The sequence below is a fragment of the Acinonyx jubatus genome, chromosome F2 (assembly GCF_027475565.1).
Source record: "Acinonyx jubatus isolate Ajub_Pintada_27869175 chromosome F2, VMU_Ajub_asm_v1.0, whole genome shotgun sequence".
In the NCBI taxonomy this organism is placed as follows: domain Eukaryota; kingdom Metazoa; phylum Chordata; class Mammalia; order Carnivora; family Felidae; genus Acinonyx; species Acinonyx jubatus.
In genome coordinates, this window is record NC_069394.1 from 51,555,940 (window position 1) to 51,568,982 (window position 13,043).

Genomic DNA, 13,043 nt, shown 5'->3' on the forward strand with positions numbered 1-13,043 from the left:
ACATTAAAGTCCTTATTTTTTGCAATCAGAATGCCGTTTACTTTGTACAATAACAGAATCTTTTGCATGAGTTTCTGGAAAATTTAATGTAGGAAATTTGATGAGACTATGTAAACACAATAGTCTCCTAGAGGTAGACCCATGATAACAAGAAATGTGACAATTTACATTGATCAAAGGAATAGACAGACTCCTGAGCTGTTGCAAAAAATGAAGGCTACAAGTGATTAGCCAGATTCAGTTTATTATAACAGAATATTCAATTATTCTGATATTACAAAATAAAGGAATATGCACTCTCTTGAATATTTCTATACATACTTTTAAAATTTTTAAGTGTTTCTTTGGAAAAAATACAACTTCTTGTCAAATAAATATAGCATTGCAGCACAGAGTTTTCATATGTGCTAATTTATTTCAGTTTACAGAAGGTAATTCAAAAAGTAATAACTAATTCTACTACACAGTAAGGTTCACTTAATAGCATGTCTATTTAAATCTCTGTGTTTTGTGAAATACATGTTGGAGTAGAAAAGAAACATCATTTGGCCCAATTAAATTAATGGTATATAAATTAATGCTTATTTTGAGTATCCTGTTAATTTAACAAAGAACAATAGGTAATCTGAATGTCCATCAGAACAGGAATGGGTGGATAAACTACGCTACTAATATATGGAGCATATTGAACTGTTTACTCTCTAGTGATACTTATTTTTTTCTCCAACCTTGTCAACTTTCAATTATATCTCCAGGAACAGAGTTCTCATTTATATTCCACAATGAAAGCACTTGTGTAATATTTAAAGGAAAAGAGAAAAAGGAAACCATTATTCTCTGCTGTTAGAGATAAATAGCTGAACAGATGTGAAGCATGAAGCAAGTTCCACGTGGGCTTTTGTTAATCATCTGCAATTGCGGTAATTGATAGGCACTTCCTGGGTTTGGGGATTTACTAATTTCTTGGAATCTATAAAGGGTGATCATTATTCTTTGCCCCTTCCCCTACTGTCAACTTAAAAAAAAACAAAACACAAAAATCTATTTTCTTTTAGCACATGCTCCTGCTAAAATGTATAATTCCAGCCCTTGAGGCAAAAAAAAGATAATTATACATTTTTTTAAATTAATGACTTAAATCCCTATGCATTGACAATGGAGAAAAGTTCACAAAATATCATTTCATGAAAACAAAAGAATGCTACAGAAGGATGTTTACTTTGTGAAATTATGAAAGTCTGTTAATAAACTGTTCTCACAAAATTTGTTTATATTATGAAACATGTTTACATAAGCACACATATGGCAGTAAGACAATTAAGGCGCAAAACTATAACCTCTACGAATCTCAAAATTATTTAACCTGATACAGCATACATTTCATTTTTAATAACTAATAATGGTAGTGAAAATATTAACAAAGTATTTTTTCTAATTTTTATTCATTTTTAAGCAAGAGAGAGAAAGAGAGCATGAGAGGAGGAGGTAGGAGAGATAGGGAGACACAGAATCCAGAGCAGGCTCCAGGCTCTGAGCTGTCAGCACAGAGCCAGACATGGGGCTCAAACTCATAAGCCATGAGATCACGACCTGAGCCGAAGTTGGATGCTTAACAGACTGAGCCGCTCAGGAGCCCTTAGCAAAACTAAATTTTTTAAAGATTAGTCAAAGTTTTATGAAAATTATAATTGCTCATAAATGACTAAATTGTTTTGTATCAAGGTACACAGTTGTTCTAGTTTATGAAAATGTTTGCTCTTTCCATTCTCCACGTCCATTTACACTTCTTTTCTATTGTTTTATCCTGATTGTAAATTCTGTATTTACCACTCTTCCAAAGCTCATATACTTCAGAAAAGTAGACATCAGCACCAACTTCAGGATTAGTCCCTAGCTGGCTTAGTTTAGGGTGATTGATGTAAGAAGTGCATTTCAAGCAAAGGAGAGATATAAAACGTATTTGGACATACTGAAACATAACTTCCCAAGCTTCAAGTGTTTCTGGGAGATACTTTCTCTTTCTGTGTGATGTAAAGCAGGGTTTTTAGATCATGGGTTTTCCTGGAAGCTATTTTATGAGTTTGAGAAAAATCAACAACAAGAAAAATTATACTCCCTTAAGGCAGACAAAGTCTCCTCTTGTGTTCTCATGCTAATGGTCGGCAGCATCTGCTGAGGAGGATGCAAATAACCGCTGCTGGCACAGGAAAACCTTCCTGCCTGCCCCATATCCTCTCCCTGCCAGTGCTGGAGTTCACCAGCATGTCCATGGTGCCACCCAAATGTTCACAAATTGGCTGGCATAGGGGGGTGGGATCAACAAGTTTGGCAACAAGTCCATCCAACAGACCAAGCCCCTCACCCTGGAGTTCACCATCAACATGTACCCTCTTATCAATTGTATTTTTGGTACAAAGGAGTCCCTGTATGAGAAGGCCAGCTCCGTCGCAGCCACATTTCAGCACATGAGGGAGGAATCTGATAAAATTTAATGAGAAGGACTATAGAAGGGGCCCTGATTGTACACGAGCACCTGCTACTGCACGTGTTCCTGCTACAGCTGGCAACAACTTTCTTCACGTTACCTGGTGGTGAACTTAACCCAGGAGAAGATGAAGTTGAAGAACTCAAATGCTTAATGAAAAGGATGCCGGGTTATCAAAATGTAGTCCTGCAAGATGGGGTCATTGATGACTGCACTGGTAACGGGTGGAGGCAAAATACTGCACGTCCTTAGTATTCATATATTCTTCCACATATTAGAAAACTTAAGGAATGTGATGGAGCTGTTCTGGTTCAACTTCAAGAGAAAGCCTTGTTTGCAGTCCCTAAAAATTACAAGCTGGTAGCTGCACCATTGTTTAAACTGTACAACAGTACTCTAGGTTATGGACCCATCATTTCTAGTCTCCCTCCATTTCTGAGCAGGTTCAATTTTATATACAATTGGATTTCCACACAGTGTAAAAGTAAAAGAAGTTGTCTCTATGAGCACAGCTATAAGGTATAGAAAAAACATGGTAGAAAAAGTTGTTGGTTTTTTTTTTTATCTCTTTCCCAATCCCTAAATTGCTACCTACTTTCTGTCATTTGAATAGTGAAGTTAATATGAAGAACTAGAGAATGGTGAAAACAAATGTGATAATGTTTAATTTACTTTTGGTTCTTCTCATACTTTTTTGTACATAATTAAAGAACATGGACTTCTTCCTATTTGTATTTTTTTTATTTCACATTAAATTTGTAAAAATTCTTTAAAACCATAGACATATAGTGGGAATATGGCGGCGTAGGAGGACGCTGGGCTCACCGCGTCCTGCGGATCACTTAGATTCCACCCATACCTGCCTAAATAACCCAGAATATCGCCAGAAGACTAGCAGAATGGATTCTCCAGAGCCAAGCATAGACGAGAGGTCCACAGAAGAGGGTAGGAAGGGCGGAGAGGCGGTGCGGGCTACACAGACTGGCGGGAGGGGGCCGGGACGGACAGGCGGCCCACCAGCAAAACAGAGCCCCCGAGTCTGGCTTGCAAAAGCAGAGGGGCCGGACAGAGTGTGTTCCGACAGAAAGCGGGACTTAACATCTGGAAGGTTATAAGCTAACAGCTCTGCTCAGAGAGCAGGAAGGCTGGAGGACAACTGGAGGGAGAGTTGTTGAGCCCCGACAATAGAGCACCGCTTGGCGGGGAACAAAGGCGCTCGCCAGCGCCATCTCCCTCGCCCATCCCCCAGCCAAAATCCCAAAGGGAACCAGTTCCTGTCAGGGAACTTGCTTGCACCACGCAAACACCCAACGCTGTGCTTCTGCAGATCTGTCCCTCCAGCAGGTCTGACTCCCTCCTGGTGCTGCAGGGCCCCTCTCTAAGCGGATCTCCGAAGGAAAAGTGAGCTGAGGCTACCCCTCCCGACCCCGTGGACCTTGCCAATCCACACCAGCTAATACGCCTGATACCCAGCACCACAAGCCTGGCAGTGTGCAAGTAGCCAAGACGGGCCACAACACCCCACAGTGAATCCCGCCCCTAGGAGAGGGGAAGAGAAGGTACACACCAGTCTGATTGTGGCCCACATCGGGTCTGACTGTGGCCCCGCCGACCAATGCAAGTTATTCAAGACAGCACAGGGGAAGTGCCCTGCAGTTCCGCACCACTCCAGGGACGATCCAAAATGACGAAACACAAGAATTCCCCTCGAAAAAACCTCCAGGACATAACAACAGCTAACGAATTGATCAAAAACGATTTAAACAATATAACAGAGTGAATTTAGAATACTCACAAAATTAATCGCTGGGCTTGAAAACAGTATAAAGGACACCAGAGAATCTATTGCTACAGAGATCAAAGGACTAAGAAACAGCCAGGAGGAGCTAAAAATTGCTATAAATCAGGTGCAAAATAAAATGGAGATGACCACCTCGGATTGAAGAGGCAGAGGAGAGAATAGGTAAACTAGAAGATAAAATTATGGAAAAAGAAGAAGCTGATAAAAAGACAGATAAAAAAATCCAGGAGTATGAGGGGAGAATTAGAGAACTAAGTGATGCACTAAAGAGAAATAATATACGCATAATTGGTATTCCAGAGGAGGAAGAGAGAGGGAAAGGGGCTGAAGGTGTACTTGAAGAAATCACAGCTGAGAACTTCCCTGATCCGGGTAAGGAAAAAGGCATTGAAATCCAAGAGGCACAGAGAACTCCCTTCAGAGGTAACTTGAATCGATCTTCTGAACAATATATCATAGTGAAACTGGCAAAATACAAGGATAAAGAGAAAATTCTGAAAGCAGCTACGGATAAACGTGCTCTAACATATAAAGGGAGACCGATAAGACTAGTGATGGATCTCTCTACTGAAACTTGGCAGGCCAGAAAGGAATGGTAGGAAATCTTCAATGTGCTGAACAGAAAAAAATATGCAGCCGAGAATCCTCTATCCAGCCAATCTGTCATTTAGAATAGAAGGAGAGATAAAGGTCTTCTCAAACAAACAAAAACTGAAGGAATTTGTCACCACTAAACCAGCCCTACAAGAGATCCTAAGGGGGACCCTGTGAGACAAACTACCAGAGACATCCCTACAAGCATGAAACCTACAGACATCACAATGACTCTAAACCCGTATCTTTCTATAATAACACTGAATGTAAATGGACTAAATGCTCCAACCAAAAGACATAGGGTATCAGAATGGATAAAAAAAAAAAACAAGACCCATCTATTTGTTGTCTACAAGAGACTCATTTTAGACCTGAGGACACTTTCAGATTGAAAGTGAGGGGATGGAGAACTATCTATCATGCTACTGGAAGTCAAAAGAAAGCTGGAGTAGCCATACTTTTATCAGACAAACTAGACTTTAAATTAAAGGTTGTAACAAGAGATGAAGAAGGGCATTATATAATAATTACAGGGTCTATCCATCAGGAAGACTAACAATTATAAACGTCTATGTGCCAAATATGGGAGCCCCCAAATATATAAAACAATTAGTCACAAACATAAGCAACTTTATTGACAAGAATGCAGTAATTGCAGGGGAGTTTAATACCCCACTTAAAACAATGGATAGATCATCTAGACACATGGTCAATAAAGAAACAAGGGCCCTGAATGATACATTGGATCAGATACACTTGACAGATATATTTAGAACTCTGCATCCCAAAGCAACAGAATATACTTTCTTCTCAAGTGCACATGAAAAATTCTCCAAGATAGATCACATACTGGGTCACAAACAGGCCTTCATAAGTACACAAGAATTAAGATCATACTATGCTTACTTTCAGACCACAATGCTATGAGGCTTGAAATCAACCACAGGAAGAAGTCTGGAAAACCTCCAAAAGCATGGAGGTTAAAGAACACCCTACTAAAGAATGAATGGGTCAACCAGGCAATTAGAGAAGATATTAAAAAGTATATGGAAAAAACAAAAATGAAAATACAACAATCCAAACGCTTTGGGATGCAGTGAAGGCAGTCCTGAGAGGAAAACACATTGCAATCCAGGCCTATCCCAAGAAACAAGAAAAATCCCAAATACAAAATTTAACAGCACACCTAAAGGAAATAGAAGCAGAGCGGCAAAGACACCCCAAACCCAGCAGAAGAAGAGAAATAATAAAGATGAGAGCAGAAATAAGCAATATAGAATCTAAAAAAACTGTAGACCAGATCAACGAACCAAGAGTTGGTTTTTTGAAAAAAATAAACAAAATTGATAAACCTCTAGCCATGCTTCTCAAAAGGAAAAGGGAGATGACCCAAATAGATAAAATCATGAATGAAAATGGAATTATTACAACCAATTCCTCAGAGATACAAGCAATGATCAGGGAAAACTATGAAAAATTATATGCCAACAAACTGGACGACCTGGAAGAAATGGACAAACTCCTAAACACCCACACGCTTCCAAAACTCAAACAGGAGGAAATGGAAAGCTTGAACAGACCCATAACCAGCAAAGAAATTGAATCAGTTATCAAAAATCTCCCAACAAATAACAGTCCAGGACCAGATGGCTTCCTGGGGGAATTCTACCAGACATTTAAAGCAGAGATAATACTTATCCTTCTCAAGCTATTCCAAAAAATAGAAACGGAAGGAAAACTTCCAGACTCATTCTATGAAGCCAGTATGACTTTGATTCCTAAACCAGACTGAGACCCAGCAAAAAAAGAGAACTACAGGCCAATATCCCTGATGAATATGGATGTAAAAATTCTCAGTAAGATACTAACAAATCAAATTCAGCAGCTTATAAAAAGAATTACTGGGTGCCTGGGTGGCTGAGTCGGTTAAGCGTCCGACTTCTGCTCAGGTCATGATCTCGCGGTCCGTGAGTTCAAGCCCCACATCAGGCTCTGTGCTGACTGCTCAGAGCCTGGAGCCTGTTTCAGATTCTGTGTCTCCCTCTCTCTCTGACCCTCCCCCATTCATGCTCTGTCTCTCTCTGTCTCAAAAATAAATACACGTTAAAAAAATTAAAAAAAAAAAAGAAAATTCACCATGATCAAGTGGGATTCATTCCTGGGATGCAGGGCTGGTTCAACATTCGCAAATCAATCAACGTGATATATCACATTAATACAAGAAAGATAAGAACCATATGATCCTGTCAATCGATGCAGAAAAAGCATTTGACAAAATCCAGCACCCTTTCTTAATAAAAACCCTCGAGAAAGTCGGGATAGAAGGAACATACTTAAACATCATAAAAGCCATTTATGAAAAGCCCACAGCTAAGATCATCCTCAATGGGGAAAAACTGAGCGCTTTCCCCCTGAGATCAGGAACATGACAGGGATGTCCACTCTCACCGCTGTTGTTTAACATACTGTTGGAAGTGCTAGCATCAGCAATCAGACAACAAAAGGAAATCAAAGGCATCAAAATTGGCATTGAGGAAGTCAAGCTTTCACTTTCTGCAGATGACATGATATTATACATGGAAAATCTGATAGACTCCACCAGAAGTCTGCTAGAACTGATACATGAATTTAGCAAAGTTGCAGGATACAAAATCAATGTACAGAAATCAGTTGCATTCTTATACACTAATAATGAAGCAACAGAAAGACAAATAAAGAAGCGGATCCCATTCCCAAAGATGTACAAGATCTGTATGCTGAAAACTATAGAAAGCTTTGAAGGAAATTGAAGAAGATATAAAGAAATGGAAAAACATTCCGTGCTCATGGGTTGGAAGAATAAATATTGTCAAAATGTCAATACTACCTAAAGCTATCTACACATTCAATGCAATCCCAATCAAAATTGCACCAGCATTCTTCTCGAAACTAGAACAAGCAATCCTAAAATTCATATGGAACCACAAAAGGCCCCGAATAGCCAAAGGAATTTTGAAGAAGAAGACCAAAGCAGGAGGCATCACAATCCCAGACTTTAGCCTCTACTACAAACCTGTCATCATCAAGACAGCATGGTATTGGCACAAAAACAGACACATGGACCAATGGAATAGAATAGAAACCCCAGAACTAGACCCACAAAAGTATGGCCAACTAATCTTTGACAAAGCAGGAAGAACATCCAATGGAAAAAAGACAGTCTCTTTAACAAATGGTGCTGGGAGAACTGGACAGCAACATGCAGAAGAATGAAACTAGAACACTTTCTTACACCATTCACAAAAATAAACTCAAAATGGATAAAGGACCTGAATGTGAGACAGGAAACCATCAAAACCCTAGAGGAGAAAGCAGGAAAAGACCTCTCTGACCTCAGCCGTAGCAATTTCTTACTTGACACATCCCCAAAGGCAAGTGAATTAAAAGCAAAAATGAATTATTGGGACCTCATGAAGATAAAAAGCTTCTGCACGGCAAAGGAAACAATCAATAAAACTAAAAGGCAACCGACGGAATGGGAAAAGATATTTGTAAATGACATATTGGGCAAAGGGCTAGTATCCAAAATCTATAAAGAGCTCACCAAACTCCACAACCAAAAAACAAATAATCAATCCAGTGCAGAAATGGGCAGAAAACGTGAATAGACACTTCTCTAAAGAAGACATCCAGATGGCCAACAGACACATAAAAAGATGCTCAACATCGCTCCTCATCAGGGAAATACAAATCAAAACCACACTCAGATATCACCTCATGCCAGTTAGAGTGGCCAAAATGAACAAATCAGGAGACTATAGATGCTGGCGAAGATGTGGAGAAACGGGAACCCTCTTGCACTGTTGGTGGGAATGCAAACTGGTGTAGCCCCTGTGGAAAACAGTGTGGAGGTTCCTCAAAAAATTAAAAATAGACCAAACAGCCAAATTATTAAAAATAGCCAAATTATGGAAAGAGCCTAAATGTCCATCAACTGATGAATGGATAAAGAAATTGTGGTTTATATATACAATGGAATACTACATGGCAATGAGAAAGAATGAAATATGGCCCTTTGTAGCAACGTGGATGGAACTGGAGAGTGTGATGCTAAGTGAAATAAGCCATACAGAAAAAGACAGATACCATATGTTTTCACTCTTATGTGGATCCTGAGAAACTTGACAGAAACCCAAGGGGAGGGGAAGGAAAAAAAAAAAGGAAAGAAAAGAGAGGTTACAGTGGGAGAGAGCCAAAGCATAAGAGACTCTTAAAAACCGAGAACAAACTGAGGGTTGACGGGGTGTGGGAGGGAAGGGAGGGTGGGTGATGGCTATTGAGGAGGGCATCTTTTGGGATGAGCACTGGGTGTTGTATGGAAACCAATTTGACAACAAATTTCATATATTAAAAAAAAGATAGACAAATAAGACACAAATAAAATAGGTCTTTGATGACAGTAGGAATGAATCATTAGATCAATTTTTCTGAACTTCATCCTAACTCTAGAAAAATTTTTGCATACTCTTTTTTTTGTTGTTTTAATTTTTTTTAACACTTATTTTTGGGAGAGAGAGCACAAGTGCATGCGCACTCAAGCGGGGGAGGGGCCGAGAATGAGGGAAACAGAAACCAAAGCAGGAGGCTCCAGACTCTGAGCTGTCAGCACAGAGCCCGACATGGTGCCTGAACCCATGAACTGTAAGATCATGACCTGAGCTGAAGTCTGGCGCTTAAACGACTGAGCCACCCAGAAGCCCCAATTTTTGCATAGTCTTAAAGCCAGTGTAAATCTTGTATTCTTATGCTTGCCAATGAAAGACTGCTAACAAATACAAAATAGGTGATTAATCTAGACTTGGGTAACCTAACAATGTACTCTATTTCAGGTTGGGAGGTTAGAAATAGATCTATAATGGTAAATTAATTGTTAAAATTGTTTCTGATGGTAATGATTAACTCAGTGTATTTGTCTTCTAAGGGTATAGTTTAGGCAATTGGGAGGAAAAATGCCTTTGGATTATATTTTATCTTTCAGTACCATAATGGCAAAAATTGGTGGAAATGTGAGAAATATGATTCCTCAATTACAATAGTGGGAAAGATCATTTATATATCCATTCTTGAACCCAATCGGACAGTGTTCAATCAAACTGAATTTCCACATGTCAGGTGATCCAATAATAAACTCCTGAGTTGATATTTTAGAGAAATACTCATATGGGAATTCTCATTAAGGACCATGCAATATGTGTGAAGATGTTCATTATAGCAATAGTTGAATCATACTGTGTCAGATTATTGGAGAAAATCTAGGTTTTGAATGGATAAATATAATGAGGTAGATCTATACCATCAAAAAGAGTTAAAGACAATAAACTAGGTGTACGCAGTGAGCTGCATAGGACCTAAAAATAGTGGTTAGTGGAAACATTTAGAGACAACTGTGTAAATCTATATAAATTTGTGTAAATTAACAATAAATACATTTTCAAAGAATATATGCTTTAAAAAGCTACATACAATCTCAAAAGTCCATATCCAGCAGCCTAGAACTATTTCCTATGGGCAATGGGGTGGGATGAGAGTGGAGTATGGGGAGAAAAGAAAAGGAAATGCATCAGTAGGGTAATAAAATGGGATTTTGCATGGAGTAACACTATTTTGCCAGGAAGTAAGAAAAATTATTAACTCAAACTTTGTCCTGGTTCCAAATATAGTAATAATAGTATTAAAGTAACATACCTTGAAAATCAGGGATTTAAATTTAGGCTTATTTGATATCAAAATTGCTTATTTTACTGACCCACATTTTCCCTCATACAAACCTCATTTAATTCATACAAAAAATAACATTAAATAATATCATGATAACTGTATCGAGAGAAAGCATCTTTCCAAAACATCACTGAATAATAATTTAATATCCCCTAAGGGCTAGGAATCAAAGCTGGCAATCATAGGGGTGATCTATCACAGTCAGAATGTTGGGAATTATTAAGTTGTAGGGTTAGCAATGAAAACATACTTTGCAGAGATTTATTATGGGATTTCAATTTGATTTCCCCCAGGCTATGAGTGGTAACAAAACTCTGTTTCCACATATCCAAGGGTTTTATGGTCAGCAATATATCATGAGTTCTCCCACTTTTATTTTATATTCTTCAATTCATCTAGACAATTTATCTAGGGTCACAAATGTGAATGTGAATATCTGTGTCCTCTGGGACTTCTATTTTATAACTAAATAGATACTATCGATTACTATAATGTGGTTAAACACAAAGAAAATAATTGTTATAAGTCATCTAAAACTTCCTGATTAAAATTTGAGTCCTTTTTTACAAATAGAATTTGTGTTGAAGTCAATTATTATCTCAAAGTTTAAAATAGGCAATATTAAAATGTCTTCAATATTTATGAATTTTAATATTTGTCATAGAAGTTATCCATTCCTGCATAAAAAGCTATACAAGAATTAATAAATTAAAACAATATTATGTTTTGGCCATATCTCAAATTGTATCAGGGCCTCATGGTGTTTCTTTTGTCAATGCATATATACCAAGCTGAGGAAGTTCTGAGTATGTGGCAACTGAAGGATCCATTTTCAAAGTGCCTCATTGAAACCTAGCAACTTGGTGCCGGACTCAGCTGCAAACAGGAGAAGCGGCAGTTTAGAAGTCTTGCTTCCTCCTCACGTAGTCTTTTCCAGGGGCTACTTGAACTTACTCATGGCTGGCTTCCAAGAGTGAGCATCCAAAACAACAAGGAAAAAAAATCACAGCTTTTTTCCTGACCTAGTGTTAGGATTCATAAAATATCACTTTCACCGTATTCTATTGTTTACAGTTGCTGCAAAATCCTATCAGTCTGAAGGAGAGGAGAACATCTATCACATATAGTTGGGTGAGTTTTAAGGTTTTGCAAGATTGTGCAAAATGAATGGGAGAGATTGTTTCAAAAATATGTTTTTCAAATGTACTACAAAAATTAAATTTGCCCTTTGGTATTATAATGATTAAGATCTGTGAATTAGAAGTGTTAAAAGTGGCCACATTTTCCTTACTATCTACTTCAAAAGAAAAGTTTGTTATATATATATATATATATATATATATATATATATATATATGATATCTTTTATATATGATATCTTCCACTAGTAATATCATTGTTATTCAGCAGATTTAGAAATTTCTTGTAAGCTTTCTGTATTAAAATTTTTATCATTGAAATGAGGAGGTTTTGTCCCTTTAAGATGCTGTACTCATTTTTCTTATATTTTATTTATAATCTTTGATTATATATCTGTGACTGAGACCATAAATTTTCCTTGTTTTATAATGTTTTTTTCATACTTTGGAATTTAGTTTATGATGGATGTTAATTAAAGATAGTTAATAATTATAGATAGTTATGTGTTTAGATTCATTTAATAACAATAAGACTCTTCAATTTTTCTCTTTCTCCTTGTGTCAGTTCTGGGTAAGTTACACAAACTATAATTTGTTTAATGATTGTACTGTTAGTATAGAGAATTCCATACCACCCAGTTAACAAAATAATGGCATCTTTTACAGCCATGGTACAATTATACAATTAAGAATTTAACACTGGTACAATATCGTTAACTAAATTACAGATTTTATTTCAATTTCTCCAGCTTTTCCACTAATGCCTTTTTCAGTTTCAGGGTCTAATCCAAGACACTACAGTGCAATTATTTGTTATGTCTCTTTATTTTCCTTCTAAGTAGACAAGTGACAGTCTACCTCCAGTTCTTTTTTTGTTTGTTTTTACATTTTACTTATTTTTGAGAGAGAGGGAGAGAGGGAGAGCGCACAAGCAGGGAGGGGCAGAGACAGAAGGAGACACAGAATCCGAAGCAGGCTCCAGGATCCGAGCTGTCAGCACAGAGCCCCACGCGGAGTTTGAACTCACAAACTGTGAGATCATGACCTGAGCCGAAGCCGGACGTTCAACCGACTGAGCCACTCAGGTGCCCCTACTTCCACTTCATTTTTATTTTAGCTGCAGTATTTCATGGTCCCAAATTAAAATGCAGATGCTTTACTCTGCTACCCTTCCCTTTTCCCACCCCCTCAAGCCCTACACTTGAATTTTTATACTTCCATTCCTGCAAAGCTGTCAAAAGTATTATTCATCCTCTTATCTGTTAAG

The 13,043-nt window shown here is 37.9% G+C and overlaps 1 pseudogene; it reads left to right on the top strand.

Annotated features, from left to right (window-relative positions):
• The first annotated feature begins 2,262 nt into the window (after positions 1-2,262).
• LOC106982496 (cleavage and polyadenylation specificity factor subunit 5-like) lies at positions 2,263-3,010 on the top strand (annotated as a pseudogene).
• The last annotated feature ends 10,033 nt before the right edge of the window (positions 3,011-13,043 follow it).